The following is a 23,833-nucleotide window of genomic DNA, read 5'->3' as shown; positions in this document are numbered from 1 at the left end:
ACCGCCGGAATTTCGAGGCCTGTTATGCTTTTTCAATTTTTTACGCTCATGTTTTGACATTATTGCGTCACTGTAATGTTGTTTAAAACATTACTTGTAGGTTTTAACTGCCCTTTATCAGAACTGACGATGCACTGAATAAGTGCAAAATATATTTTCTGTAACATCTACTGACAACTGATCCCTGTTACCTTAGCAATTGAGGTTTTAGCTTTCTAGATATGGAACAGGGATCGTTTCAGAATAAGACTAGGTCAGAAAGCAAGGCAGACTCCGATGCAGCTCAGCATCAGCCAAGAGCAGTTAGCTACATAAGGCAAGGTTGGTTACAAAATCTGTTGTTTTGGTATTACAGCAAGAAAAGGCCCAGGAAAAATTCACTTTCGCTCACATAACACGCAAAAATAAACCTATAAACCTAAAGAAAAAAGCCTAGTGAAACTTTGCACATCAGAAAATAGTAGCGTTAGTGTAGGAGTTTTCCGACTCGTGCCCAGAGCATTGTGATGCAAGAAGCCACATGACCTCGTTTGGTAGAAGTTAATCAGTTATGCGGCGTATTAAGCAGCTACACGACGCTTTGACTCTTCAAGCTCACGTCGTTGGTCTGATGAAAGCCTTTCAAAGTGACGTTGCTGAAATTTTAAAATCCTTCTAAACCTTAGCTATAGTTCTCACAAGATAAAGTGATTAAGCATGACAATCGACGCTAAAACTGGTGTATCCGCCGTCAACAAAAACGAATTTCGAGGCCTGTTTTTTATTTTATAATTCGTTTTTTTTTGTAAAGACAGCGCAAAAACAGACTCACATCACAATCTTTTTGTTGAGACTTTTCGGTCATTTGCCCGAAATCTCTGAAAAAGGCTGTCTCCCAATTGGGATATCTCCAAATCGGAGTCTTTGAAACTAGTCATTCCTCTTAAAAGCAGATGAAAAAAAATTTAGACAAGAAAATGTAAATACGTTTAAAACAATTGTATAAAAACAACGTTAAACAACAAATAATAACTAAACTTTTTTTAAACGGCCATGCAAGTCCAAATTGTACTTTGCGATTTTTTGTTTGTATGTGCTCTAGGTGTTTATAATAAAGGGTTGTCGTTGAAATTTTCTTAAAATTTGATTGCGTTTCCTTTGTAGGGCCGTTTTTGTTTGCTCTATATTTGTTGAAGGCGCGTGCGCACTGAACCGTGCGATAATCACGTGTGACGTCATGAGAATACTAGCCGAGCTTATGTTCGCGCAAGATGCATTGTAAGCAAGTGTTCGTAGTGTCGCTTCCAACAAATACAATGAACTACATGTATTTATGTCGATTGTAAGCGACTTAGTAGTTGATAAAATGAAAACTGAAAGCAACTACCTATCGGCGAGTACCATATTAGTTTGTAAAAAACTAGGAAGATTCTCTAAGGACCTCTAGCATAGCTTACTGGACATGTACAAAATTCACTCTCTCTGTGCACACGGAAAAGCTTTTCTCAAAGCAGACTTTGTATTGTGACTTTATTTCAAAACAGGATACTTAAACCCAACTATTCATTTTTGTCACGTGGAAACTTCGATCTAATGGCCGAAACGACGCATGACATCAGAGGCACACGGATTGATCTACCAAGACAACCCCAGATCCACCGAACAAACTGTCTGTGGGAAATGTGCTTATAGCATCTGCAAAAACAAATTTCGGTTATATTTACTCTTGTATCTCCAAAATCCTAATAAAATAAAAAGCATCAGTCAGCTACCAGAATTGCATAAAGTAGCAGTCACAATCATTGTGACAATATTCTAACTGTACCTTTCGCAACATGCCAGACATCAAACACATGTTCAACTTCTGGCATGTGATCCCGCATATATGCAATGATTTGTGGATGGCGGTCAGTAACGGGCAGTTCCACCCGCACATCAAAGCAACATCTCTCAACGAAATCCATACATTTAACTAGCCCAGCCTTTTCCATCGCATTGCTGCCACCACATTACATTTCTCTGCAACAATATTCAACATATCAATTTTGCACAATCTGCTTTTATCTACTCTTACCGAGAAACGCTATGGCCGCGAGTGTTGCATGTGCCGCGAGTGTTGTATGTGCCGATTCGATGGGAGACGGCCATGGCTGCAAATTTTTCTTGACTTGGCAATGGGAAGCATGTACATTGTACAGCCAAATACAACTTGTATCGTTATTCGTTTCAGTGAATTTGTTTCAGTGAAATTGTTTTCAGTGAAATAGCTTAACATCAATAAATCATCATTACGTTGCTGCTTTCTGGGCGAAGTTGGCCTGTTTACAAACAGTTTAGAGAAAAGTACACATATAGGAAAAGTACACAATCAGTCGCTTTTTTACATTGATTCAACGTCTGCAAATGTAAAAAGCGACTGATTTGTTATCAGGGTATGTTCACACTGAAACAACCATTTATTAGATTTAAATGAAGTAAGAAACGAAGTACATCTGCAAAACACAAGTCAATAATATAAAACGAACAAATTAAGTCAGTCTCACACGATCAGAACTTAAAGTAACAAAAGTCCCTTTTACTGAACACAGCAAGAAAAGCTCAATTATGAAAATGGGCTTGCTGAGATTGAGTGAGGCGCGAGCAGAGAAAACAATCAATGGAAAGCGCGCCGAGCAGAGAAATTATAACTTACAAACATACGTAAAAACGGTAAAATAAACGTAAATTTGTTATAAGACACACTGGCTTTTCAATGAGTCATGTAAAAGAAGCTGGATTTGCTAGCTAAAGTATAAAATGTACTGGCTGAAGTCCATACCTGAAGAAGTTGCAAATCCACTATTTTATTCAATCTTGTGTCCATGATCGTGTATGTGCCGTGCTTCCCACAATGTCCAGGAGAATCTACCCTTCCATCTCCCACTAACATGAGGTCAATACTATCACCTTCCAATTGTTGAAGTACAGTATTCTGCTCAATGACATATTAAAAATTCTTATCAATGACACTATTTTAAAGAAAAGATTGAGCACTTCCGTTTACAGTATGTGTGTGTTTCCATACATCAGGAAGCATTCATAAAATATCTATAACAGATATATCATTGTTTACAAACTTCTATTTGAATAAGTTTATACTGATGAAGCCACACTTGTGTGGCGAAAGCTCTGTATTTAAATAAACCGATTCTTCTGATTTGGTGTGATATTGTTTACTTTATTTAAAATGTTTTGTCACACTGTGCATCCCAGTGGATCATCAGTTGAATTATAGGAAAATTTGATGAAAAGTTTAGGAACGAAGTTTTCTTTTGGAATTTTACAAACTTACCCCGGCTTTTCACTATGTTCATTGCTAGACACCTTCAAAAATGCATTTATTGAAAAATTTGGATGGTGCATTTCATTATCTTCAAAAGATATGTCTTGCAAAGCCATTCTTGCTTTTTTGGGAGTGGAAGTAAGGTAATCTGGTGGAATTCATTTTCTTTCTTGCAAGTTGCAGGTCACACCTACAGATTGTGTTAACACCAGGGCATTAGCCTGAGTTGCTGAAATAAACATATTCCAAATCAAGTAAAGCAACTTTTACAGTATTATTTGGCATCACTTCTCTTTCCAAAGCTATTAAAATGTACACTAGTGTTATTTCATAAAAGTTATATTATAGAGTCAAAGTTTCTTACCTTTCGCCGCACTCATTGGCTTCAAGGCAGCTTTTTGATAAACAAGCACAGAAATCTAACACGTCGTATTGTGTTACAGCATCACAAGTAATCATTTCTGTTTGGCATGATTTCGGCTTTTTTTAAAAAATTTCTCTCGATCTTTTCAGGGTACGAATTGAGGGTAGGAATTGTTCAGGGTACGAATTTGGGTGCATCCCTAGCCAGTAACTGAAAAAGAAAACAACAATGTATATATGCAGGAACATTTTTTGTTAATGCACTTGGTGAATTATACATGGGACGTTCTAAAAGCGCATGTAGCTGGGAATCACTATACCAGCAGGCAGCATACATATTGTAAACTTTAAGAAAACAATTTCTCAAGGATGCTAGTTCGCTACTTATGTACGGTACTTTATAACAAACATGTAGTAACATAATTGTTAGCTTAAAATTACCTCAAGAACTTGCCGCTTCCTAGCAGCCGGCGCATGGATAAAGTGGAATTTTGTTGTGGAGTTGTCTCTCCACTGGACATTGAATCCAATGGTTGCAAAGTTGTTGAAATGTTTTTGTTTTGAAAAATTAAAGGGCATGCATTAAGATTTAAATTGAGACGTGTGGCATGACCCATGCCAAATTGAAAAAGATTTTGAAAATCTGTTTCCTTGAAATGGAGTCGCCCTACTGTGCTGGACTCTGTTGAGTGTTGATCCTGGCCACACTCTTGTGGTGTTTACAGACTTGTTCCATTTCTTTTTTATGGTATGATTTTTTGGAAAATGGAACAAAGAAATTTTATCAGTAGCCTAGAAGAACTGCCAGATGAACAGTTATATACGGTACAACACACCGATTTGGCATGATGAGTACCAAATTGTAACAGGTTTAGCTTAGTTTACTCACACAGCACTGGGGAAGAATGCATATTGAGATATAGGCCTACTTGTCTAGCCAATACACAATCACAAATTAAAATACATGAGTAAATACTGAGACTGGTAGGTAGGCCTATCGTGCACACAGCACAGGAAACAGCACTGACTAATCATGAAGTAAAAAATAAATGCAAATCTCTGCAACCCTTGACTGTCTGAACCTCTTGCTGTTAAATACCATCAAAACTATACAGTATACGGTACTGTGGCACTGAAGGAAAATAATGGCATTTGTTTGTTTCCTGCTGTTTCCTATCGTGCACACAGCACTGACTAATCATGAAGTAAAAAATAAATGCAAATCTCTGCAACCCTTGACTGTCTGAACCTCTTGCTGTTAAATACCATCAAAACTATGCAAACAGGGCTGCGACTTTTTCTTTCTTGTCGAACGACCAAAAATTCTGCGTTTGTTTGTCGGATAGTAATATGATGTCACAAGAGTCAGATAAGCGTTTGGCCACGAATTACCACACAAGTTGTGTGGGTGTACGTCAGAGTCACGTAAGTTTTTAATCACAAGCTGATTGAGTGATTGCAAAGGAGTATCAAGCACTAAGTTGTCTACCTACCGGACGTGTATATTATTTGTTTTGCTCCGGGAAGAAAACTGTTTTAAACGCGAAACTGAGGATTGCAAAAGAAAAAAGCCCTTAGGCTATACCGCTAACGTAACCTACTGCGTGATAAAGATTTTTCCTTGGCATCTTTTTAGTCTCGCTTAGTACGTAAATAGTTATGTACGTACCCGGTCCCGCACGCAAACACACTTAGGAGCAAAATATGCAAGTTACCAAGAAACACAGCAAAGATAAAGCGAAAAATGAACTACATATAAAAGAAAACAGAACAATACTACGATAATAAGAAACAACGGCGTAATGTTCCAGCATTTATAGTGTGCCGAGATGGCGGACAAGCCTCTTTGTACAACAATGCAACAAACTGAATGCAATCATGTACGAATCACGAAATTAAATGCATACAAGAACGAATTAATTAATAACAGTGAAAGGAACGAACATTCGTAACAAGACAAGCAATAATGCCAGGGCATGCTTGCTGCTAGATCTTGATTTTGCTGCCTCTGCATGACTTTAGACCGAAGATTTGCGTTATTTCCTTTTTTTATAAAAATGCCAATCGTTTTGCAGGCCTCGAAATTCACGACGGACATGTCCGCCGTCACAGCATGTGATGTCCTCGGGAAGTACCCTCTAGATCGGTCATATTTGTCCGCCAGAAATAACTCAAGAACTAGCGATGAACTAGCAGGAAGATGCAGCAAAATTTGTAAAAGTTTTGGTATTACAGTAAGAAAAAGCCCAGGGAAAATTCACTTTTGCTCACATGACACGCAAAAATAAACCTAAAAAAGCCTAGTGATACTTTGCACATCAGAAAATATTAGCGTTAGTGTGAAATTGTGACGCAAGAAGCCACACGACCTCGTTGTGACGCAAGAAGCCACACGACCTCGTTCGGTGGAAGTTAATCAGTTATGCGGCGTTTTAAGCAGCTACACGGCGCTTTGACTCTTCAAGTGCACATCGTTGGTTTGATGAAAGCCTTTCAGAGTGACTTCTCAGAGAGCCTTCTAAACCGAATAGCTATAGTTCTCAAATGGCGAAGAAATATCAAGATAAAGTGATCAGGCATGACGATAGACGTTAAAACTGGTGTGTCCGCTGTGAGACTTAATTTGTCCGCCGAGATAACTGCTCAGACCGGACACGTTTGTCCGCCGACAACAATAACGAATTTCGAGGCCTGGTTTCAGAACAGGCAGTCAAGTGCTTTTCGCAACAATGGTTTCGCCAGTAAATTTGGTGGGCCGCACATGCCAACGATCTTGAATAGCTTCGTCAGACAGCGGCCTTAATCGCGAGTCGTGCAGTGTGTAGCTGGAGCAGAAAGACTCGACGATACATTCGTTGCAACAGCGCAACAGGTACTTCAAGCAGAAGGGCATGAGCTCACTTAAATCCAAGTAAAAAAAATCTTTGTGAAACTTTCAATCGAAGGAAACGGCTCTTCCGATACTAGGCGCTGATGAAGCGTGTGGTACAGCGAAATGAGGCGTTCCTGGTGAAAATCCGGACCCGCGGACTCTAGAAGATGGAGAAAACCAGAGAGCTCATCACTTGTAGGTGTTGAAGAGCGTGCTGACGTGCTGCTGTTGCAATAAGTATCTCAGAGAGTCAATTTTATTAATTGGCTCATACGGCGAAATGCAAACTGGCATAGACGTTCACAACTAAAAGTAGCCTACTTTGGTTATTTTATCTGTAAAAGAAACCCGTTGAGTCGAAAAGCACAAAACGTGTGTGGCGAAATGTTTGATGCCAGGCGTTAGAAATTCGATCGAAGCACTTTCCTGTAGTGTTCAAAATGTTAAATGTTCTTCTGAAAGAGAACTTCTTTCCATAAAAATAGCGGCTTTTTCATCTGTATTTCTGAACATCTGGTTGGAAATTAGGCTGTTTTCTAGATGTGAAAAAACTTTCGTAACAAGTAGGCCTATCCAACAGATTCATTTTAACAGAGCAATATTGTTAATTGGCTTATACGACGAAATACAAACTGGCATAGACGTTCACAACTAAAAGTAGCCTAGTTCGGTTATTTCATCTATAAAAGAAACCCGTTGTGTCGAATAGCATGAAACAAACTTTGATCAAAGCATTCTCCCGCAGTGTTCAAAATGGCGGCGCGGACACCTTGGGAGTTTTTCGCGTGAAGCGTGGCTTTTAGGCTTTGCCTTGAATTACCTGGAGCAAGAAAATGTACGTAAGTCGGCACTCTTATGATTGCATCACGTGATGCCCCCCCCCCCCCCCCCGATTGTTCCTCGACCTGACGACGTTCAGTCCTCTCTCAGTTTTTTTTTTTTCGTAAGGCACGGTGCTTGTCGAATAATGACGGCGCGTGTCGAGTGACGTCGTCGCCGAAAAAGGCAAAAATTGCAGCCCTGTATGCAAACACTGCAAGGTCTAGGCCAAAATGTTTAGGTTAAACGTCCCATAAAAAGTTTAGTGTAGTCTGTAAAATGATGTAAGCTAGCACCAAGGCTACAACAAACTGAATCTGAACTTCAATTGTAACTTGGAATAATCTTATCCACTGCTGCAAACGCATGCCACATCTCAAACAAGCAAAATATTTGCCCAGCAGTACTCTCATGACGTCACCCGAGAATTTTTTTTATTTTGACAACAGTTGATGCGGTGTGTGTTCGCATTGCAAAACCAAAACTTTGTTTTAAGATTGCGTGAGAACAAACGAGTATTTTTTCATAAAAACAAGTGCAACGTGTTTTTGAATATCCCCTTTATGTATTTCAACTCTCAATTTTCATTTGAAAATGGACTTGTCTGCCCCTTTAAGGCATCAAACCATGATCAAATACAAAGTGGAGAATCATGGAGAGAAAGCAGTAAATATAGTGCTTACTTTTGAAACTTTTTTTTTCCAGCAAAACTAGCTGCTACTTCATTCCATTTAACCGTTTCTGGCACAGCCAATTTGACATTTTCTTCTGAATTTTGTGACTTGATAGCAGAAAGCAATAGGTTATACAATGGAAGAACGAGCACAATTTGTGGAACGTTAGAAAGCTTTTTGAATACAAGCTCAAATGCATCTTTGACTGAGACTCCAGAGTTTAAACTGAAAAAGTAAATGTTACGTATTTTCAAAACCATTCATAGATGTGTCTAAAAACTATTCTAATCGACAAATTGCTAAATAAAATTAAAAAAACTCAAAACTGTATTACTGACCAATTCTGCAACTTCCAAGAGTGATGAAGTTCAGACAAATGCAAGATCAACAAGGTTTGATGTTGTGCATCAACATCATGTACGCTGAATCCATTGCAAATTGTAGTGTGAAAAGAGTCCTTTTCAACGTTGAAGTCTCTAGATTTCATAGCCAGTGTGAGAACAAACAGACATAGCACTCTTTGCAGATGGGATTTACTGTCCTGCTGTTCACTGTGTTCATGCAGCAACTGTGTTGCATAGCATTCAATGATGAAGTCCTGCGAATAACAAATCATATACAAACAAAATCGATTAAATATCCAATTGACAAAACGTTTTTTTACGATTATCCGATTAATGCGTTTAACCAACCTAGAATAAAAAGTTTAACCTTGAATGAGTGTTATTGTTAGGAATGTGTGTGTATAACTCAGTTGTGATGGGCATTACAATTGTGTAATGCAATCCTACAACTGCTTAAAATTCTAGTTGAACTTGAGAGAGTAGTTTAGCAATCGCCTCAGAGCATGATAAAACATTTTCTTCACTTGATATTGAAATTGACAGACAATTATGCGAAAGAAAAAAAAATAACATTTTTTTGCATGCTGATAAACTTTTGCCATACCGGTATGACTCATTTCCTTTGCTTCGGAACATCTGGCCAAAAACAACTATACCATAAAATAAATGAAACATGTAGCATAAGACTGCAAGAAGCAATATACTAAACAATTAGGCCTGTTCGATTTCTTGCTTCGAGTTAACAATTTACCGATAATGTTACTCATAGTGATGTAACAAGTGTTTTGTTTTCCTTTTGCAATCTCCACTAGTTTTACGAGAGCAGAGCACAATGCCTATCTCAATCTCTCAGATTTCATCTCACAAAACACATGTACAAAAGTAAAAACAGGAATAAATAAAAAAATGTTTTTGTCCGGGGTAGGTCCATTTAAGAAGGGTGGTACCCGACGCATGCATAAATTCTACTGTGAGCTGTCCAACGGTTATTGTTTGCCTCATTTGGCGGTAATCGTATGAACTGTAAACCACATTTAAACCTTAGAATCCTTTACAATAGATACTAAGGTTTTCAGAGATTCACTAAGGTTTGAGATTGAATACAACCATCATGGAATGTTACATAATAAAAACGATTATACTGTACAGTGTACATGCAAAATTGAAAAAATTCACTTTTCACTCCCTCGCTTAGAGTAGTTCTTATTGCTCATTGACCAGTGACCAATGAATACTTTTCTCTAAAAAGCAGTTAGTTTGTCTCATGAGCTTTGCATATATTGCTTAGCAAACGCATAAAGTTTTAGAATCCATAAGAAATCATCAAATTAGAAAATGCAGTTTGAATTACGTCAAATAAACATGTTCAAAATTTTTACTTTGACAATTGCCAACACCATTTCACTAATTCACTATTCATAGTTTTAAGTAAGCAACGATTTTGCTGCAGCAAAAACATGCTAATTTTGAAGGCTGCTCAGGTTAGAACAGGGGTGGGCAACATACGGTCCATGTGTCGCATGCAGCTAGACTTATTTTGCAAAATGGTAGCCTATTTGATATGTCTTCTAAGCTACAAGCAGACTCAAATAATCAATCACACCTGACTCAATTATAAAAATGTATACTACCTGTAAGCTAGCCGATAAAACCTGAAAGCTTTCAATTGATATTGTGAAAAGTCTTCAATGTATGCTTTTGTAAAAATGAGCACAAAAACAAAGCATTGTGATGATGCATTGTGCGGCCCTTCATCTCTTTTTCGAGCTATTTTTCCACCAAATAAAGCTATTTAAATTAAGGCTATTCTCATCTCCATTTACACAATTTCGAAGCTTAACTGATATGACCGTCTTTTCACTCCCTTGTACCTATAAAATCCAGCTTGAATTGAATTCACTGCAAGAGGTTGACATTCTTCTCGCAATATCATTTTGCCGTAAAGTGAGAAAAGATCAGGTGAGATTACACACCCCTGTCTAACGCCTCTTTGAATTTGTGTCCACCTGCTCCGCAAGCCATTCAGACTGATGCTGATTGATCTCAGTAGAGATTTCTGAGAAGTCGGAGATCTTTACCATCTGTGTCTGAGCTGTCAAGCATCTCCAAAAGTGGATGACTGTATAACAGGGTCGAAGGCTTTGCTGTAGTCCAGAAAGCAGCAGGGTTGTCGGTATTTTATCCGACCCAAAAAAACCCGGGTGGGTTTTTTCAAAAAAACCCACTTAAAAAAACCCAAAAAAAACCATAAAAAAACCCAGAGCATCATAATTATTTGTCCAGTTTTTATTAGAAAATTGAAAAAATGAACAAAAACACTACAAGGCACTTAAAACAAACTTTAAATTAGGACTTAAGGATGTGATTGTGAAGTAAATTTCCAAGAATAAACTGAAAACGCAGTGGATATTGTACAGTAGGCCTACACAGAAATCAAGTAATGCCCCTTTGTGTATACTACACTAAAACTCATTTATGCAAGAAGGCCTTGTAGTTAAACTGCTGAAAGTACTACTCTACTGTAGTCTGTATATATGATGTGAAATGCAATTTAGGAGGCTATTTACCAATTACAGATTCTGCGAAGCAGGACATTAAGGCGCGAACAAAACGGCGCAGACATAACGGCGCCAAAGTCAACGCAACAAGTTCAATTTATAGAACAATAATACTCTGCAACCATAACAAAAGTTTATGTGTGAATAAGGATTTTTGGAGCTGGTATACAAGCCCCCCCCCACCACCCTTGGCAACTCATGACAAAGAGGAATTGACCAAAAAATGTTAACAAAATGAGGAAAAGGTTCTGAGCTGGTTACGTTGACTTTGGCGCCGTTTTGTCTGCGCCGTTTTGCCTCTGCGCCGTTTTGTTTGCGCCTTAATGTCGTGTACCGCAGATTCTGGATTTTAACGCTTGGCTGTTTCAGAGCATTTGCCTAAATGGCCATTGGCCACGCAATCGCTCAATTGCTCATCCATTACTATATATAGTATGTATATATAAATGATAAAAAATATTTAAACATGATGGCATAAATGCTCCTTGCCTTCAAATCTAAAGCAAATGATGCAATAATGTGATTTCTACCACGGTAGCATCAACTTGGTATAGAAATCAGTGGATATGCAACATTCAACTTGATCTTGAAATTAATGGATGATGCAACATTCAAGCAACAACAGCCTTAGTGCATTATTTTATTGAGTTATGCAAGCATGTACTGTGAGTGAAAGGCACTTCATTCGTAAAAAGTAGTTTTGAGGTGAAATAAGCATAAATCTACCTTTTTTTGCATCTTTTTTAAAAAAACCCAATAAAACCCAAAAAAAAACGGGTTTTTTTCAACCCTGGAAAGCAGAGGTACAGGTCTTCCCTGTGTTCTATTGACCTCTCAGCAAGTGTCGTGATTAGGAATGTGGCAATTCTACTTCCTTTGTCTTTCACAAATACGCATTGCATATCTGAGATTTCGGGAATGATACATCAGCGTAGTCGATGGAGTAAAACGATCAAAAAAATTTTGATGACATGGCTTATTAGACTGATTGTGCGATGTAGTTCGCAATCAATCGCAATAGGAAACCAAAAATGTGAAATGAGTTATTAGTGACAAGAGCCTAAAATTTGCACTACTAGACAAAGTCATATTTTTTACAAATTTTTCAAAAATCTAAAAATTGGTAGTTGTAATGTTTCGCTCATACTTCGAATCCACTTCTGACACCATGTAATGTTTTGCGCAATCCTTCACGTCTCACTCTTTCGGACGAACTCTCATCGACAAACAGATAACTTTATTTTAATCTCAAACATATACTCAGACAACATAAACTGGCAATGTAAACGCCCACATAGCTGCGGCACTAAAACGTTTGACTTGCTATTTTAAGCTCGAGTTGGAGAATAACGCAACGCTGTCAGGAAAGCGTATTTAACAGCAGCCAATCAAGAGGTCATGGAAAACGCGTAAGGCCTATTTGATATGCTTAAGGCATGTAAAGCTACGTAAGGCGTAAGGCCTATTTGATATGCTTAAGGCCGTAAGGCCTATTTGATTTGAAATGCGAAACACAAGGTACAAACTTAAAAGGCATGTTCTCAAATAAATTAAAAGTTTAAAGGCACATTTCCAATATTACATCCCCCTTTGTCCGAAGAAAAAGAAAACTATTTAACGATGCACAAACAGATTAAACTTATGAAGAGAGGTACACTGCCAAATACACATGAAATAACGGTATCACATTTACTACACAAGTTATTTTATATAAGCTTAGGTGAACAACAAGTGTTAACTTATAACACGTTGTCTCTTGTTGTTAGCATTTTATTTAACTCAAACAAAGCACTACTGCAGTTGATTCTGCTTTTACAGTGGAATTAGTGGTAGGGGTGTTTTGTTTTTTGTACTTGCTTAGAGAAATCGAATTCATTGTGACAACATCAAACAAAATCACATGTCCGGAATCGCATTGTTCTGCATGGTAAGGGTGTTACTATTAAACCTAGAGATGTACCGATATATCGGCATCGGTAACGGTGATATCGGCCATTTTTTTAGTATCGGTATGGGCAAAATTTGGCCGATACTAAACATGTAAAAAAAGGCGTTTGCTGCGGATTTTCTGCAGAAGCAAGTAGTAACTGAAGTCACATTGAAGTAGAAAAATAACAACCTGTTCAAATTTTTGATACCTCACAGTCACACTCCCATGACTTCATGCGCGCACCTTTGGGCATTGTTTGCTTACAGTGATTCTTTCACTCAAACAAATGGTTTGTTTCAGCAGTTTTGCGTTGTTCGATTCTTAAGTTGTGAAGGAGACTCAATTTCTCCAATATTTATCATTTGTGTTTCTTTTTTACCCTCAGCAGATGATTAAACCAGGCCAAGACTACCCAGGTGGCGGGAATGTGTAGTTTTGCATCGTTTTTGCGTTACTGGACGTTTGAGGGACCCGTGTGGCTTGGTTGTTTTTGGTGGGCTGGTTCTGTCAGTTTGTGATTTGGTTTCCGTCTTTCGTTGTGGTGGACTCACCAAGCTGGAACATCAACAATGTCGTGGCGGAGTGGGTGGGCTTGAGGTGGAGGCGGTGGGACTATGAATCTTCACTGAACTAATCAATAAGTGGTCTTGTTGCGCCTGGGATGGCGGCCTCATTGTGGGGGAGGGTGTTCTTCCCTACTGTTGGCATGCGGCTGGGCGCTCACTGGTGTGGCAGGCTGTTGCGATTCGCAGGCCATAACGGTGTAACTTCCACACTAGTCATTTAGACCATCTAATCAACTATATTTTTCTCGGCAGCTGTTGTGTAGCAAGAATTGACATCGACAAGAATTGAAATGGCTAGTGTGGAAGCTGCACCATTGTGGTTGGCGGGTCGCAGCAGCTCGCTGGGCTGGTGAGTGCTCAGCCTTGTGCTGGTGGCCGGGGGGGGGGGGGGACGCTCATTTCTTTGCAATGAGGTTGTCATCTTGGGCGCAACAAGACCATTTTGATTGGTTTGGTGAAGATTTGTGGTGCCATTGCTTTCTTTTTGGGCCTACTTATTCTGCCACGACATTGATTGGGCTTGGTGAGTTTGTTGCGGCTAAGGGTGGAAGTTAAATCCCCAACTGGTGGAGCCGGCTTGCCGGGGGCAGCCGAATTGCACGGGTTTTTTTAGCGTTTGGCGGGGTGGGAGCGATGCAGAATTGTGCATTTTTGCTACCTGGGTAGTCTTGGCCTGGCAAAAGCTTTTCAACCAAACGACAGGCGTCCTTAGGTTGCACATTACTTGTTGAATAGTTTTTGTACGACTACACAAATCACTTGGTTTACAATTTACATTAGGCCGTTGCGTTTTGAGGTCAATTTTTAAAAAACACAAGTAATTGGTTTGGCTAGGTGGGAAATCACATAAAACCACCCAAAAAAATGTTGAGCAAAAAATATCAATGTTTAGGGGTCCCTCCGCCTTCCCGAAAATGTGCGAGCCCCATTTTTCCTTAAAATTGCATTACTTCTAAACCGCTTGAGCAGGGTTGGTTGGGTAAAACCTCTGGGAGGTTTTTCCCAGTTTCCCCCGGGTAAAATTGGGGGAAACCGGGTAAAACTGGGGGAAACAGGGAAAAACCCTCAAGACTTTTAAATGTGTTGTTTGTGGAGTTTCATATGCAATATAATGACTAGCCAGCTGTTTATCTGTTATCTCATGACATTTTCCATCTGAATTGCATCAATACTTAGATAAAATAGATAAAACTCTAGATCATCACAGAGTGATATTTCAGGTTTTTCTTTTGACACTCTCTCAATGCGTACTGACTCACTGTCTGCTGGCAGTACCAAGCTACCAATTGTAATTTCTTATTGAATTCAGATGGTCTACCTCCAGCCCAAAGACCACGCCAGTCAGTGTTGTGCTGTTGTGACTAAGTGCTTCAGTTTAAATTGCAGCTTGCAAACCAACTGATATCTTCAAGCACTTGTCGGAAAGCAGTAGATGTCGTTCACATAGCCTTCCCAGTCCGAGTCCCTCAGTGGTAAGCACTTTCCTAAAAGGCTTCCTCCCACAGAAAAAAAAGAAAAGCCTCAAAAATCATGTCTAGTGTGCTACTCTCATGGAAGGAGAAAAGTGAGAAAAAAAATGAAGGAGAAAATGTTGATCAGTTTCAAAAATATATGACTTTGTCTGCAGATGAACAAGAAACTACACGCAACTTTGTTTTTGAAAAAGATGACAATTTCATTCTCGTACTGGCAGGATATGAAACTAAGGATACCGCCTACATCTATTTTTCCAAACATCTCTATTATCAAATCAATGAAAAAATTGTCACCACTTAAATATTGGCAATACATAAGAAAAGTTGCAAACAATGAGCCAGTAAAGAAGTTTTGTTCATTGATGATGGCAATATCATCATGTCCACCATCCAATGCTGGAATAGAACCCTTGTTCAGTAGCATGGCTTTAATCCACACAAAGCAAAGAAATAGACTGGGCAATGAGAGGGTTGCCAAATTAGTGCATGTTTATAAACACTTTGGATGGAAAGAATCTGAAACCCCAGATGTTATCAATGACTGAGATTATACCGGCTCTTAATCTTTTCTTTCTTTGGCTTTTGTTGTTCAATGTTTACAATTTTGGTCGCTGACTGCATGTTAGGCACAGGGGAGCATCTGACTTGATAACATACTGGTATGTTCATCTATGTAAACTAATGATGGGACCTATCTATTATTAGATATATTAGTAAATCACAGTATTTTTCTTTTTTTTTAGGATGAGCACAGGAAATCTTATAAGTTTATTTAAAATATGATGGTAATAAACATTAACTATAAGGAGTAATCATTATTTCATTCACATTTGCAAATTTCAACAACTCAAGTTTTTCACAGTTTCCCCCAGTTTTTCCCAGTTTCCCCCAAAAGGTTTTTCCCAATTTCCCCCGGCGTTTTACCCGGGTAAAACTAAAGTGGAAGAAACCTCCTTGGCCAACCCTGCGCTTGAGGTAGAAACTTCGTTTTTGGCTCTAAAGACTCAGAAGTCACATGTTCCTATCTGCTCTAAGAGGAATGTGTTCTTTAAAGTGTTGAGAAAAATAGTTATGAGCCAAAAAATGATTTTCAGGGCATTCGAGACTTTGAAAAATCATAGTAACTGCCTAATCATGCATATTTTAAAAACAAATGTTTAGTTGCAGAGTAAATTGTGTTGAAAGGTGTTGTGTATACTATAAGTAAACAAAGTAACTGTAGGAAAATATCAAAATAAATGTGAATATTCTAAATTATCCCAAATTGGGGTACATTCTACTGGAAAACATATTTAGCTCAGGAATGCATTTAAGTTAAAATACAAACAAATTCAGGTGTATGTTTATGAAATGCATGTGTCAGCTCAGTAACAAAATGAAAAGAACAACATTAACTAGCAACACACAATAGCCTAATTTAATTTAGTTCCCAAACTGTGAGAGGAACCTGCTAAAGAATATTGAATGAACGCAAACAAACATTGAAGGAATCGTAACGAGCATAACGAGGCGCAAGCTCGATAGATACACTATCCACTCCAGTGAATCAGACAAATGGCTTACAATGAATTCAGGTCTACAGTCATGGACGTGACATAAGATCTTATGGAGTCGTCAATTTGCTTCAACATGCTGCTTGGCAAATGGCATTGCATCATCACTGTCTTTAACTTTTCTGTTCTGAAGGCATTGCGTTACATTCCCGATTAACCGTTCATTAGGCATTTGATTGTTTTTGAATGATAGCCAGTCTCTTTTCTCACCATGTGTTAAGCATGGGTAGCACTGGCTTGTTGCATCAAAGAATGCAGCCAATGGCCGATTGCTCCATGCAAGCTTCTTGGTGTCTACAGATGTACGGAGTGGCCCGTTTCGGTGAGTCCGATTCGGTGAGTCCAATCCCTATTCGGTGATTTTTTCAATTTTTTTTTTTAATTATCGGGTACCGTAGCCTAATTATCATTGCCATTTTAGGGTTAGAGGTTAGGAACTCACCGAATAGTAGCAGACCCACAGATGTAACACATATTTTTCGAACATCTGCAATCAAAATTAGTGGATTGTTGGAAAGGCATGCAACGACAAAGACAGTGACGATGCAATGCCATTTGCCAAGCAGCATGTTGAAGCAAATTGACGACTCCATAAGATCTTATGTCACGTCCATGACTGTAGACCTGAATTCATTGTAAGCCATTTGTCTGATTCACAGGATAGTGTATCTATCGAGCTTGCGCCTCGCTATGCTCGTGTGAAATATACCCAACCGTTAAAATCGTATATTCCTGCTGAGTCTGGTAACTGCCTATTTCTCTTCATGACTTTGCGTGATGTGACTTACTTGATTTCTAGATACAGTGTATCTTTATGTTTTCTTGAATTTTAAGGAAAAATGGGGCTCGCACATTTTCGGGAAGGCGGAGGGCCCCTAAACATTGATATTTTTTTCTCAAAACTTTTTTTGGGTGGTTTTATGTGATTTCCCACCTAGCCAAACCTATTACTTGTATTTTTAAAAAATTGACCTCAAAACACAACGGCCTATTTTACATCTTATTATCAATTATGATAGCCTATTTGGAGAGTTTGCGCAAACACTTTTTTTCAGAAACCCCAATTATGATGTAATGTTTCTTCCCTTATACCCCAATCCTCAATTACGATGGCCTTTCATTACTAAAACCTACTATTATGACAAAACAATATGGTTGAGATTGGATTCTTGAATCTTTTTTAAATTATGCCAATAGAAAGCTTTTTTTAATAGTTTTATGCAAATAAGGTAAAACTTAGCATTTGGTATAATTCCTTGCAAATACCAAAATTGCTTCTATTTGTAACACCAAAGTATCGGCCAAAATATCGGTATCAGTATCGGTATCGGCCTAAAAAAAGTGATATCGGTATCGGGATCGGTATCGGCCAAAATATTGGTATCGGTACATCTCTAATTAAACCATATTTGATTAGTGCTTGAGTCCGGTAAGAAGATTGGGAATTGGTGTATTTGTTACTTTCAAGATCAGTATCAGTCTTTTTGTAAAACTCATCTAGAATATGCTCAGATTGATACCGTAACCACTGCAGTCTTGCCTCATCATAAAGCTCTTCTCTTGAAACAGATACATCAATTGCAAAAGCATTTGCACGGCACTTTTTAATGCAATTGGAGACTGTCCAAGTTGGATTGACGATAGAAGTTGTAGCTCCAACATCATTCCTTTTTTCTGAGTGCAAAAATTGTGCCTGCTTAATAACAGATGAATGTAACCGCAAATGATGTAAAAGGTAACTTGTAGCAATCACAAAAAAGTTTAGACAGTCAGATTTAAATTTCTTCTTGTCAGCTTCAGTAAGGACTGCAATATCACTGACTAAAATTTTTGCTCGTGTTCCAGCATCAATCAAGTTCAACGGCTTCTGAAGTTCTTTGTTTGTGACATCAAGCAAAAGATTTTCTGACTCTGTGGATGATATGCTGTTTTGTTTTTTTTTGATAAATTTACTAAGCAAAGCCGTGATCAGATAGCAGATTGCTGAGTAAAAAATGTGAATCAGTTGCTCTTAACATTGGAATAAGACTAAAAACCGTCCAAAGTCACCAGAAGCAAATGAGATATAGTATAAGCTTCAATCACAGGATCCTTTAATGCTTCTGAAATCCTTTTGTATGTCTGAGTGGATGCAATGTTTGACTTGACATTTTTTTGCTTAGGCAAAACCTGCAAGAAGTAATGTCACAATACCCACTCAAGATTTAAGGACATGTCCGCCATGAATTTTGCCCGAGTAACACATTGCTTGCACATGGCCTCAATAGTTTCCTTGCCTAGCCCTACGCTTTTTCCCAAAACATTGCTGTCAAATTATTCTTTCACCAATCTCCTACAATAACTGCAATGTCTTGAAATCTTGTCAGTGTCTACTTGTCTATGGACGCTTAAAACATGCAATGAAGGTATCTAGCTACGCTCCTTTTCTAATTCCAGCTCCACAGGCAACACCGGACTTGATTACGCAACCACATGTTATCCTAAATCAATGCATTCAACACAATTGTTACACAAATAATTATGCTGTTATCATGGTTGGAACTGTTGCACATTACACTATATCAATTTTTTTGATTGTTACATGCTCAGTTCTCCATTACAACTAAATTTTATGATTTTTTATGATTGTGTCTAAATTCTATGTTATTTTATGATTTTTTTCCAAATCAAGCAAAATTTTATGATGTTTTATGATTTTATGCCGAGTGGGACCCCTGTATTTTGGAGGCTGAAGGTTATAAAAACTTGTTTTCATAAAGGTTCAAGGTGTCCAGTACTAATTAAGACCTTTTGTTGCTCTATTTTTTTAAGTTTTTTTTTTTTTATCACCAGAGAATATTTAACGTGGAATTGCCCTATAAGATACCAATAAAGGTTAACTACAATTGAATGATCATATCAACAGTTGTTTATACCATAGATTTTCCAACTTTAGTTGAGTGATAATAATTTCTATCTTGCTCAATGACAATTCCATAATCACAGTTGATGAACCACTGCCAGTACATCTTCAAAAAGTATTCCAAATGTTCTCCCCGCTGGTCATTTTGAGCAATTTTAAGACAAGAGCCAGAGGGGAAAATCTTTACTACATTCTTTTGATAGTGTTTTTTGTACTTGCTTAGAGAAATCGAATTCATTGTGACAACATCAAACAAAATCACATGTCCGGAATCGCGTTGTTCTGCAACACAAAAGAAAAAAGTTAAAAATTGCTTGTCTGTCTAATGTTAAATTGAATTAAATCACTAAATTAACTTCAAAGAAAATGACAATATACACAAAATGGACTTGTGCTGTAATACAACAAAGATCACAGAAAGAATTGTTGAGTTTTATTTTATAAACAGATAAAACCAAGCAACCACACGGCATTTAACATCATACATTAGCATTTAACATCATACAGAAAACTATAAACTAAGAACGTTTTTGGCCATACTCAAGTTAGCCCTTCTCAAGTAACGAAAATAAGTGATAAAAACAGAGAGAGACTGTTCACCAGGCATTTGGTAATAAAATTAATTTGCGTTCTTCTGGTGACTATTTACTAGGTTACCTCGTGATGTTAAAGATGATAACTAGCTTTTTTTCCGACGTTTTTTTCCGAAAATAAGTGATTTTACAATTACTTCTACATTGAAAATAACTGATCTACACAATGAATTTCAAAACGAAATGCACAAGAATGAAACTGCAAATCAGAGGAAAAAGGCACATCACATGGCGGTTAATTATGCAAGGCAAAAAAGTGCATCATACGACAAATTATGAAAAAACGTTTCTAAAGGAGATAGGAAGTTCCTGCGGCGAACAACTGCGTATTGAGGTGAGGATTGCAGGATTTTATGAGCAAAGCCTCGTGGATTTTCGTATCAAATTCGGTGAAACATTTACGCACAACTCTAAGATACTTTAACAAAGTCAAATTTGTTTTGGAAAAAACTTCATACTATGAACTCAATTGGATCATTTGCTTGGAATGCAAGGTGGATACACAGTTTCCTTGTTTTCTCTGTTTGTGGGACAGCAGGGCAAAAGATCAGGATTGGAAAAGGAAACATTGCCTATTAGAAGTGAAATGATTCCTGGCAAGAAAAATGTTCAAGCTCAATCTCTGGTGGAACGACCAAAAATTGTGTTACCTCCTCTTCATATTAAGTTGGGTATCATGAAGCAATTTGTAAAAGCACTCGATATAGATGGAAATTGTTTCAGATATATTTGCACAAAATTTCAAGGGATAACAATTGAAAAGTTTAAGTTGGGTATCATGAAGCAATTTGCAAAAGCACTCGATATAGATGGAAATTGTTTTAGATATATTTGCACAAAATTTCCAGGGTTAACAATTGAAAAGTTAAAAGCCGGCACATTTGATAGGTCTCAAAGCAGAAAATTAATCAATAATCCAAACTTCCCATCTTCCATGAATGAAAAAGAACTGAGTGCCTGGGATGCTTTTGTGAAAGTGGTTACGAATTTTTTGTGATATAAATAAGCATCCAATTACAAAGAGCTCGTGTCTAACTTACTCAGAAGACTCCAGGATATTGGTGTTAGCATGAGCATCAAACTTCATTTTCTGTACAGTCATCTAGACTACTTTCCTGATAATCTTGGTGATTTGAGTGACGAGCAAGGGGAGCGACTTCATCAAGACATTAGTGAGATGGAAGTCAGCTATCAAGTGAGATGGGATGTGCTACCATGCTAGCTGACTATTGCTGGTCTATTAAACATGATGATGCTTTTGCAGTTCACTCTCGTACATCTCTTAAGCGCAAGTTTACAGCAGACACTTAACCGTATCTGTTACTGCTTCCTTTGGCGGCAAGAGTTACTGGCCAAGACCATCAGGTCTACGTCTCTCTTATTGCTAATTACTCCGTCGGCTTACATCAAATAACAACGAGAAAAAGTATGCCGTTGGTCAAAAGCCTTATCTATCACTTCAATCAATTTATTTCGAAAAATGTATTCGTGATTGTGTATTTTAGGTAAAAAAGGTGATAAAAACTCAGTTTTTGACCTATTTTCGCCATTTCTTGGTCAAATTTCTCAGTTTACATTTTATTTTGAAAGTCTTCTTGCATTGAACACAGAATTTCATCAATTTTGTTTTCCATTTTTGTGCAAACAGTATTCCGTGCACTTTTTGCACTACAAAGCAATTTGCGCAAATAACAAATTACCTTCCTAATTATTGTCTGCCAGCAAAAAATGACTCACATCGCATCAAAGACCGACTCCTTACCCAGACAGCAAAATCGACATTGAATTAATGTAAAATGACGGATTTTGTTGCCTGAGTACAGAATGGAATTTTAGCGCCATGGCGTTATGAATGACAAACACAAAATGAAACCGCACGCTAATAGTAAAGTGTCAATCAAGCTATTGAATATCAGCAAATTTCTTGCATTTCATAACTGGTTGTGACAAAAGGTTTATTGTGAACTTCACAATTATCCAATACCAACATAATCGGGATTAAAAGTTGGGGCAAGAAAAAAAAGTAAAAGTCAAGAAATCTCAGGTTTCTAGCGTAGCTGCTTCTATGTGAAATTGCTCAATTAGCTGAGGGCGAGACCATAGGGTCTACGCCAGTAACAGGTACGGTTAAGCAAAGTGAAGAATAAGGAGAAGCTACCATACCTATTAATCCTATGTTTGTGTGTACGTTTTTAATTTCTTTGTTGGCTTGCTGAAATTGAGTTATGTCTTTTGACAATATATTTGACTCGTGAATAGATTTCACATAAGCAATTATGCATAAGTGCATTCATGCAGTGGAATCGCCGTAACTAGAAAACTATACCTGATAGACAAAAAGTGACTGCACTTTCAGAATCTGCAACCACAAATTAGCTAAAAACAGTTGAAATATCTTCGGCACCACAAGTTTTTCTTGGCTAGTGTTATCAGCAGTCAGTTCAAATTCTAGCCAGCAGTGAGGTGTAATTGATTTAACATACTGGCATTGAAAGATCAAAGCCTAGGAAAAATACTAGTAGGGGGGGTTATGTTAAAATTAAGAAAATCTCACTACCCCCCCAAAATTGTGCCACTGGGTGTAAAGAAACATATTATGAAAAAAATTTTGGATTGCCTCTCCGGGAACTCCCCGCAACCGGGGGTCTAACGAGCGATTTCCAAAATACATGGGATTTGACACAAAACTTTTGAACTGATGGTATTAGAAAGCTGGGACTAGTCTCAAAAGTTTCGTCTTGAAAAGTTAAGATAGGAATGTAACAGTTTCAGAAGTGTCAGGTGTATACTTGTATAGTTTGGCCCGGACAAGCCCATTTTGGCCCAAAATGACCCATTTAGCATCGCGATGGTATAAAATCGAAAATTTGCAATAATTGGCCTTAATGAGTTGGAAATGGGCCTAAATTTTTTTGATTTCACATGATTTTCTGCAAACATCAGAGTGTGTTACTTTTTTTCGTCCATTGATATGTTCAAATCGACATTATCTAAACCAACAATTCTCAGCTCGATCGATGTTTGCTTGCAAGAACACTGCAATGAAGTTAAGAGCTTGCTTGCTCTCTTCCTTCAACCTTTTGCAAAGGGCTTGGCAACTCAAAAAGGGTCTCTGTTTGGTTTTGGTCCTGCGGCAAATGAGGACACAAGATTGCTGATTTTGTTAGTGATCCAGTTTCGCCCGACTTGTATCCAAACATAAGCCTAATGACACTCACCGAATGAAGACTTTCGACATGTTTTATTTGAAATATTACATTGAATATTCAGTCTTACATTGAGACAGAAAATACAAAACCAGCGCTTCCCACTGCCCTAATATGCTGCTGAGTGCTGATGACCTGTTCTCAAGAAAGCCATCATGTTTGTGCTAGTTTTGGAAATTTATGTTAGCTGTGTCAGCATCTTTTTGAATCAAAGAAAAGTTACAAACCGAAAAACCTAGATTTACCCAAATTTGAAAAAAAAAACTTAAAAAGCAGATGTGGTCAAAAAACCCAGATCTAAGTGGAAAAACCTAGCGCTGGCAACCTTGGTGAAAACCTGGTGAAACCAAACTCAGTCCAAAAACTTCTCGCTATAGCTAAATTAAAAACTAGTTGTGTAAGTTTGGCACCTACAATAAATAAAATTCAAACATTATTATTGTTATTATTATTACAAAACCGGCCAACTTTGGACATTTAAGGAGGAACAAAAGGGCATACAAAATGGCAACATTAGGTGCCAAATGGAGCATTGTTACATCATTATGGGTCACAATGGACGAATCTGGAAGTTCTTGGCACTGAAAGTGTTGAATATTTTTAGTAATAATGCACAGAAGCAAGTCAAAATTCTTCAAAGGTACACCACCCACATACCGTCACAGCCAATGCAAAAC

The sequence above is a fragment of the Aplidium turbinatum genome, chromosome 1, assembly GCF_918807975.1.
Source record: "Aplidium turbinatum chromosome 1, kaAplTurb1.1, whole genome shotgun sequence".
NCBI lineage: Eukaryota > Metazoa > Chordata > Ascidiacea > Aplousobranchia > Polyclinidae > Aplidium > Aplidium turbinatum.
This window is presented reverse-complemented; position numbering follows the sequence as displayed.